The 9,593-nt window shown below is 39.7% G+C and overlaps 1 protein-coding gene across 2 annotated transcripts in view; it reads left to right on the top strand.

Moving 5' to 3' along the window:
• Positions 1-383: 383 nt before the first annotated feature.
• Positions 384-9,593, top strand: part of osbpl1a (oxysterol binding protein-like 1A) — a 73,650-nt gene continuing 64,440 nt past the window's right edge. The window contains exons 1-2 of one of the 2 annotated variants that reach the window (XM_060941211.1): positions 384-654; positions 4,655-4,679. The gene's annotated coding sequence lies outside the window, so the exon portion shown is untranslated. The remainder of the gene's footprint in view (positions 655-4,654; positions 4,680-9,593) is intronic. The other variant, XM_060941212.1, reaches the window with a different exon arrangement.

Genomic DNA, 9,593 nt, shown 5'->3' with positions numbered 1-9,593 from the left:
TAATGTAAGTTTAATTATAATTCCAGTATATTAACGAGTCGGTTTATTAAACCTTTCAAGAATACGTAAAATAATTATTTTGACAACACCTGGAATTTTTCTCAATAATGCCACTCAAATCATGTGATGAAAGAGCGAGTCTACACCCGTGCTACAGTGTGACATTTCATAGTTAATTCATTACGTCCTACTTTTATTTTGACTCAGCAATTTTGGCTTTAAAACCCGGAAGTGCTGATTAACGTCCCCTGAGAGGCCGAATAGGAAATCACCCTTTGCTTCCTATTTACGCGCACTACCTAGGGTACGAGATAATAGCTGATACACCCTGTATCGAACACTTCGTGTACAGTAAGAAGAGATTTGGTATTTATCCCGTGGTCAGCTGTTAAACTGTTGGTTGTAATTTTGTGTTTTGATGCTGTGTGTTGGGGGAAATTGCTCAACAGAAAAAAAAATGCAATGACTTTAAGAAAAGGAAGCAAAAAAAGTCATCATTAAATATTTAGAATAATTTAAAAACAGGAAGAGTTCAGTGCTGTGAGTAATCACATGGCTCATGTATGTAGAAATATATAAATAGATGAAATAGTTTGTCACTGTGCTTCATCACTGTGGGCTAGAAGGTGAAGTGATGTGTTAAACCACACTGCGGTGAGTAAACTTCACTATCAATAACAAATATTCAGCAGGATTCATTATGAGCAATAATGCCTTCTTTTTTTAACAAACAAACAAACAAACAAACAACACAAAGTCTGTAGCTAACAAAACAATTTAACATGTTTGTTTGTTTGTTTGTTTGTTTTTCCTCTCTTAGTAAATGTTAATCACATTTGTAGATGTTTTTGATGAGTATTTGTATTTTGTTTATTGCTTTTATTACATGCACAGGTCTGTAATATGCATATAATCTCCTCTAAATAAGCCTATAGTACAATATCTCATGTTTATTTCTGATATTTTAGTGTTTTTATGGATTTCATTTGAAATTGATCACTGCTATAAATGACCACATCTTTCAAAGAGGAAATTAAATCAGCATTTTACTGTGTATGTTTTTTGAGATCTATTAATTAAATAAATGAAAGTATTTGGATTTCACAAATATTCACATCTTGACATGCTATTAAATGTTAATATTTACAAGACAGATCAATTATCACAACATTAGATAACAGGAGTAAGATATGAAAGTGACGCTTTAATTTTCCAAAGCACTTTTGCTGAAAGTTTTAGAGCAGAAACCTGCATACGGTTAAATGATCCACACTCACAGAGGTATTTCCTTGAACAGCGTATGCAGAAGTGTTTTATTCATCAAATACTTTGGTCATTTGTCACTTTTTTTTTAAACATTTATTAAAGAATTACAGGCGGCACGGTGGTGTAGTGGTTAGCGCTGTCGCCTCACAGCAAGAAGGTCCGGGTTCGAGCCCCGTGGCTGGTGAGGGCCTTTCTGTGTGGAGTTTGCATGTTCTCCCCGTGTCCGTGTGGGTTTCCTCCGGGTGCTCCGGTTTCCCCCACAGTCCAAAGACATGCAGGTTAGGTTAACTGGTGACTCTAAATTGACCGTAGGTGTGAATGTGAGTGTGAATGGTTGTTTGTGTCTATGTGTCAGCCCTGTGATGACCTGGCGACTTGTCCAGGGTGTACCCTGCCTTTCGCCCGTAGTCAGCTGGGATAGGCTCCAGCTTGCCTGCGACCCTGTAGAGCAGGATAAAGCGGCTAGAGATAATGAGATGAGACAAAAAAGGAAAAGGGCCCAAAGCAAAAGTTTGGGCACCCTGCATGGTTAGTACCTAGTAACACCCCCTTTGGCGAGTATCACAGCTTGTAAACACTTCATAGCCAGCTAATAATCTTTCAGTTCTTACCTGGGGGATTTTCACACACTCGTCCTTGCAAAAGGCTTCCAGTTCTACAAGTTTCTTGGGCTGTCTTGCATGCACTGCTCTTTTGAGATCTATTCACAGATTTTCAATGATGTTTAAGTCCGGGGACTGTGAGGGCCAGGGCAAAACCTTCAGCTTGTGCCTCTTGAGGTATTCCATTGTAGATTTTGAGGTGTGTTTTGGATCATCGTATTATTGTAGGACCCATCCTCTTTTTAACTTCAACTGTTTTACAGATGGTGTGATGTTTGCTTCCAGAATTTGCTGGTATTTATTTGAATCCATGCTTCCCTCGACCAATGAAATGTGCCCTGTGCCACTGGCTGCAACACAACCCCAAAGCATGATCGATCCACACCCATGCTTCAGAGTTGGAGAGGGGTTCTTTTCCTGGAATTCGGCACCCTTTTTTCTCCAAGCATACCTTTGCACATTATGGCCAAAAAGTTCTATTTTGATTTCATCAGTCCATAGGACTTGTTTCCAAAATGCATCAGGCTTATTTAGATGCTCATTTGCAAACTTCAGATGCTGAATTTTGTGGCTAGGACGCAGGAAAGGTTTGCTTCTGATGACTCTCCCATGAAGGTCATATTTGTTCAGGTGTCGCTGCATAGTAGAACAGTGCACCACCACTCCAGGGTCTGCTAAATCTTTCTGAAGGTCTTTTGCAGTCAAACGGGGTTTTATTTGCCTTTCTAGCAATCCAACGAGCAGTTCTTTCAGAAAGTTTTCTTCATCTTCCAGACCTCACCTTGATCTCCACTGTTTAACTGCCATTTCTTACTAACATTACAATCTGAGGACACAGCTACCTGAAAACACTTTGCTACGTTCTTGTAGCCTTCTCCTGCTTTGTGAGCATCAATTATTTTATTATTCAGAATGCGAGGGAGTTGCTTGGAGGATCCCACGGCTGTTGATTTTAGGGACAAGTTTGAGGAGTCAGAGAATTTATACAGCTTTGAAATCTGCATCATCTGACCTTTCCTAATGAAGAATTTAAACAAGCCACAGCTCAATAAACTAATTAAGGTCTGGAACCTTGGTAAAAGTTACCCAAGAACTCAAATGTATTGGGGTGCCCAAACTTTCGCATGGTGTTCCTTTTCTTTTTTCACTCCCCAATTGTACAAAACAAAAATAATACACAAATCTTGGAGAAAATGCTGAAAAGAAATGTATCGTCTTTACCTTTATGCCTTTTGGTGATCAGTTCATCTTCTGCTCACTTAACTATTCACAGGAAGAAACATTTTCAGTAAGGGTGCCCAAACTTTTGCATGCCACTGTATAACGCAGTTTGTATTAAAAAAAAGGGGTGCCTAAAACTTTTGCACAATACCGTGTGTGGGTGTTAATTTCAAACTATCTATCCATCCATCTATCTATCCATCCATTATCTGTTGCCGCTTATCCTGTTCAACGGGGTCGCAGGCAAGCTGGAGCCTATCGCAGCTGACTATGGGCGAGAGGTGGGGTACACCCTGGACAAGTCACCAGGGTGTACACAGAGACATGGACAACCATTCACACCTACGGTCAATTTAGAGCCACGGATTCGCCTAACCTCCATGTCTTTGGACTGTGGGGGGAAACCGGAGCACCCGGAGGAAACCCACGCAGACACGGGGAGAACATGCAAACTCCGCACAGAAAGGCCCTCGTCGGCCGCTGGGCTCGAACCCAGGACCTTCTTGCTGTGAGGTGACGGTGCTAACCACTACACCACCGTGCCGCCCAATTTAAAACTATCTGTTCCTATTTGTTGCCTTTGTTCATCTAAACGATTTGGTGGTCTGTATTACAACTGCGTTATTGTCAGAGCTGCTTATATAGAAAATTAATCAACACCTTCTGACCAATCAGAGTCAAGAATCCACCTGTGCTGAGATTAGAAGATAAAAAGGATTTACTGCTTTTCAGTTTATATCATGCACACCGACAACCAACCAACCAACACTGTCATTGAGCAGCACCAAGACTGCTAGGAATTATGACTGTTTTTTTTTTCTTTTTTTAAATTCCCAAGAGCAGTTAAATCCTAATCAAATCAAGACACTAAGAAGGATGAGGTCACGTGCAGGTAACAAATAAGTCTGAAGTCTCTGCTCACGAGTCCTCCACTCCTAAACACCGAGTGCAATAATGTTCCAAAATGGACAGCAGTAAGTGTAACTCCAAACGTCTGCTAAATGTCCATCAGAGCAGTTATGACACGCTCATCTCCTAAAACTCTCCTGGACGGAAGAGCTGAAACGTTTGTGGTCTAACCACTTAAACTGAGCCATTTTCGAACAACTTTGCTTATTATGAACAAAACCATGTCCACATCAGAGCTGGATTTGGAGAGATTTGGACAGAGGAGTGCTGTGTGTGCCATGGTCAGTAACGGTCAGGTTTTTTGCTATGGAAAAGACAGAGGAGTTTCTGCTTTGCGGTTTCTCAGTAATATAACAAACTGCAAATATTTGTCTTATTAACTTCAAGAGAGAGAAAAATAATGTATAGCTGCTGTAATGTAAAAGATAACAGGAACTAGACTAACCTGTTTATATTTTCTTTCTTTAATTTTTCTTTTTAAAATAATCATCATGGAAAGCTGAGATAAAGGGACATGTGGTTTATATTGTCTTTCACACGAAAAGAAAATTCTAAAAATTGCAACTTTTTTTTTGTTTTGACCTGATGGAAGCAATTATAATTAAAAGCTGTTTTTTTTTGTTTGTTTGTTTGTTTGTTTGTTTTTTGCGATACAGGGAAATACAGATTCAGGAAAATAAGGTATGAACTGTTTGTTAAATAAATAATGTTATAAATGGAATAAAACACTTCAGGACATGATGTGAATTTAAAAAAAATTGTCATTACACCACCATGCTTCGAACGGAGTGTTTTTATTCCTTTAAATGCTTCCCCGGTTGCGAAGGCTGATTCTGCTGCTGTTTGTAATTGAAGCACATTGCAGTCACCATGTGGATTACATTCGGTAATAAATACAGGCAGAGTCAAACATGTCGCAGCATTACAAAGCTCTTTCTGAATAAAAGGAACCGTTGTCTTTGGATAAGCTACTTTCAACATTTTTATGAAAAGGCATGTAACTAAACCAGCATCATGTGCTGCACTGTCAAACAGCAGCATTTTTATTTCCTGATCAGGGTAAGGAAGTCACAAGACACTAGTTTCTCTGCTTCTTTTGTGAATGTCTTGTCACTATGAGTGAAGGGAAAGGATGAGGAAATAACAGAAATACTCAAGTGTACTGTATGTACAATGATAAATGTATCAATTCAACACTTTTTTTTTTCTGATAATTTTAACATTTTAGATATGTCATAACCAAATTTAACAAAATATATTTTTATTATACTCCCCCCCCCCCCCCCCCCCCCCCCCCCCCATAAATAGTCTGGGAGTGTAGGAGCCACGGGGTGCCATGATCTAGTTCCTGTTCAAACCAGAGATAACAATCATGTGATATTAATGTAATGATTTGACTTGGAGGATTGGAAAGAAGAGATGGCACCAGTCTGATGTCCAGTATCGGTATTGGCTGATACCAGCAAAAATGGTGGATTGAATATCAGATCCTGTAACAATCCACAAAGACTGGAATTGGATTTGGAAAAGTCATGTCTTTTTGAAACTGGAAATGTTTTCAACATATAAAGTGTTTCCCCCCCCACCCCCACTTGTTAGCATTAATTTTTATTTTTGTTATATTCATACTTGGGGCGGCACGGTGGTGTAGTGGTTAGCGCTGTCGCCTCACAGCAAGAAGGTCCGGGTTCGAGCCCCGTGGCCGGCGAGGGCCTTTCTGTGCGGAGTTTGCATGTTCTCCCCGTGTCCGCGTGGGTTTCCTCCGGGTGCTCCGGTTTCCCCCACAGTCCAAAGACATGCAGGTTAGGTTAACTGGTGACTCTAAATTGACCGTAGGTGTGAATGTGAGTGTGAATGGTTGTCTGTGTCTATGTGTCAGCCCTGTGATGACCTGGCGACTTGTCCAGGGTGTACCCCGCCTTTCGCCCGTAGTCAGCTGGGATAGGCTCCAGCTTGCCTGCGACCCTGTAGAACAGGATAAAGCGGCTAGAGATAATGAGATGAGATATTCATACTTTATATTTAAAATGTAAGTAATTATTATGTGAAAGTGTTTAACTGTAAAGCATTTCAATTAAAAACCATTTTAAAGCTTAGTAGTTTTGAAAGAAAACCATATTGGATGGATATGAGTATTGGTTGATATTCAAGATACAGTGCCTTGCAAAAGGTTGTCCTGTTTTGTTGCATTACAAGCTGGAATTAAAATGGATTTTTTGGGGGGTTAGCACCATTTGATTTACACAACATGCCTACCACTTTAAAGGTGCACATTTGTTTTTTTGTTTTTTTTTATTGTGACACAAACAATAAGATGAAAAAACAGAAATCTGGAGTGTGCATAAGTATTCACCCCCACAAAAAAGTCAATATTTTATAGAGCCACCTTTTGCTACAATTACAGTTGCAAGTCTCTTGGGGTATATCTCTATTAGCTTAGCACATCTAGCCATTGGGGTTTTTGCCCATTCCTCAAGGCAAAACTGTTCCAACTCCTTCATGTTAGATGGGTTGTGTTGGTGTACAGCAATCTTCAAGTTATGCCATAGATTCTCAGTTGGATTGAGGTCTGGGCTTTGATTAGGTCATTCCAAGACATTTAAATGTTTCCCTTTAAACCACTCCAGTGTAGCTTTAGCAGTATGTTTAGGGTCATTGTCCTGCTGGAACGTGAACCTTCATCCCAGTCTCAAACCTCTGGCTGACTCAAATAGGTTTTCTTCCAGAATTTCACTGTATTTAGTGCCATCCATTTTTCCTTCAGTCCTGACCAACTTTCCTGTCCCTGCAGATGAAAAATATCCCCACAGCATGATGCTGCCACCACCATGCTTCATTGTAGAAATGGTGTTCTCAGGGTGTTGGGTTTGCGCCACACATGGCATTTCCCATGATGGCCAAAAAGTTCAATTTTTGTCTCATTTGACCAGAGAATCTTCTTCCATGTGTTTGGGGAGTCTGCCACATGCTGTTGGGCAAACTCCAAACGTGATTTATTTTTTTTAAAAGCAATGACTTTTTTTTTTTTTTTTGGCCACTCTTCCATCAAGCCCCACTCTGTGGAGTGTACGGCTTAAAGTGGTCCTATAGACAGATACTCCCATCTCCGCTGTGGATCTTTGCAGCTCCTTCAGCATTATTGTTGGTGCCTTTGTTGCATCTCTGATTAATGCCCTCCTTGCCCGGTCTGTGAGTTTTGGTGGGCGGCCTTCTCTTGTCAGGTTTGTAGTGGTGCCATATTCTTTCCATTTTGCTATAATGGATTTAATGGTGTTCCCTGGGATATTCAAAGTTTGGGATTTTTTTTTTTTTTTTATGACCCAGCCCTGATCCATACTTCTCCACAACTTTGTCTCTGACCTGTTTTGGAGGCTCCTTGGTTTTCATGTTGCTTGTTTAGTAGTGTTGCAGAGTCAGGGTCCTTCCAGAACAGGTTGAGTCATACAGACATCATGTGACACTTTGATCGCCCACAGGTGGATCTTAATCAACTAATTATGTGACTTATGAAGTGAATTGGTTGGAGCAGCTCTTATTTAGGGCTTTCATACGAAAGGGGGTGAATACTTATGCACACTAGATTTCTGTTTTTTCATCTTATTGTTTGTGTCACAAAACAAAAACACCTTTAAAGTGGTAGACATGTTGTGCTATGGTGCTAACCCTCCAAAAATCCATTTTAATTCCAGCTTGTAATGCAACAAAACAGGACAAACACCAAGGGGGATGAATACTTTTGCAAGGCACTGTATCTCAAAAGGAAGAGTGGCATTGTGCCACCTCATTCAGAACATGTACCAGGCTTTTCAGCCACATTTACAGGATTTATCTCACACAGTGAGATTGTTCTTGCCACAAGCAGCTAAAAATCAATTTTTATTGAACAATATTGCCTGGACATCTTCACATTGCACACTAATCATTTTCAAATAGTAAATAAAATAGGAGTCTTGCCTAACTAAGAGGCATAACTGATTAGAGCAAAAGATTTCACATGTGCAACTGATGATTTTTGTGCTGTTTTTTATTTTTTCTTAAACCTGTGTTAGTTTCCTCACTTATTAATACCTAGGTTTTGTTTTTTATTTTTATTTTTTAAACAGTGTGATTCTTCTTCTTATTATTATTATTATATTTTTTTTAATTTAACTTTTCTATCTGCTCTCTTTCCATTTCTGTCAGCAATACAGACCCAAGGCATCAAAGTCCTTCACAGTATTAGTGCTTTTCCTCATTGATGTCGAGTGTAATCTATATTTTATGGCCAAAGGTTTATGGACAGCTGACCATCACAGCCATATGTGCTTATTGAACATCCCATTCCAGATTTAGTCTCTCTTCCCTGTTACAACAGCCTCCACTCTTCTGGGAAGGCTTTCCATTAGATTTTGGGGATGTCTGTGAGGATTTGCCTGTTTAGCCGCAAGAGCATTCGTGATGTCAGGCTGATATCAGATAAGAAGACCTGCTGTGCAGTCTGTGTTCCAGTTCATCCTAAAGGTGCTCGTTGGGGTTGAGGTCGGGGCTTGGACCGCTCCCACCTTGACACGCCTTGTCTTTGTGGACCTCGCTTTGTGCATGGGGCATTGTCATGCTGGCACCTTAGTTCCAGTGAAGGGAAACCTTAATGCTACAGCATACAAAGACATCCTTAAAAACTGTGTGCTTCCAACTTTGTGCCAACAGTTTGTGGAAGAACCACATATGGGTGGAATTGTCAGGTGTCCACATACCTTTGGTTAGATAATGTAATTCTTTGTGTTTGATTTGTGGAAAGTGCAGCTATACATTTATCATAATCAAGGCGAGTGTAGGTTATTTTAAATCATTTTGTCAACACTGTTAATAAGCCTTTATTTTCTTGTATGTCTTGAAAATAATGTTGACGTTTAGGTCTTGGTGGTAATTAGCTCGGCTTGTATATTGCGTTATTGTATCTCCTTTAAGTATGTTAGTCATAGTTAGTAGGGTGCATCAGTTGCCCCCTAAAAATGAAAAGTTCCTCCGATCATGATGCATTTTTGTTTTTATGTTCCTTTTGGTAAGAAAACACACTGGGTGAAATATTTTGACAAAATTTAAAAGTTTAATGGTGGCACCAGGAGCTCAAATTATGGAAAAAGCTGCTATTTTATTACTTTTATGACAAAATTTCGATCACTTTTCATGAAACATTATGGCACCTTTATAGAGTATACCAAATATCTTAGATACACATTTTTAGTACATATTCTAAATATATCATCAAGCACAGTTTGAGTTTTAGCTGTTCATTGAATCATTGTTCAACTACTTTTAAACAATACAAATGTATTATGAATCACATTAATGCTTCTCAATCCCTTGCAAAGGTTCTTAACATGATCTCTGGGTCACAAGAAATCAATAAATGGAGTCCAACATTGTGATTCAAACCTTACGCGAAAACAAAATAAGCATTTTTTGGCAAAAAATGCACCTCATGGTGCCACCCTTAGACTTTTGAATATGGTCAAAAAATTTTACAGGAGGCGGCACGGTGGTGTAGTGGTTAGCGCTGTCGCCTCACAGCAAGAAGGTCCGGGTTCGAGCCCCGTGGCCGGCGAGGGCCTTTCT

Source organism: Neoarius graeffei, chromosome 15 (genome assembly GCF_027579695.1).
Source record: "Neoarius graeffei isolate fNeoGra1 chromosome 15, fNeoGra1.pri, whole genome shotgun sequence".
NCBI lineage: Eukaryota > Metazoa > Chordata > Actinopteri > Siluriformes > Ariidae > Neoarius > Neoarius graeffei.
Note: the sequence above shows the minus strand (reverse complement) of the source record. Positions and strands in the feature narration are given on the sequence as shown.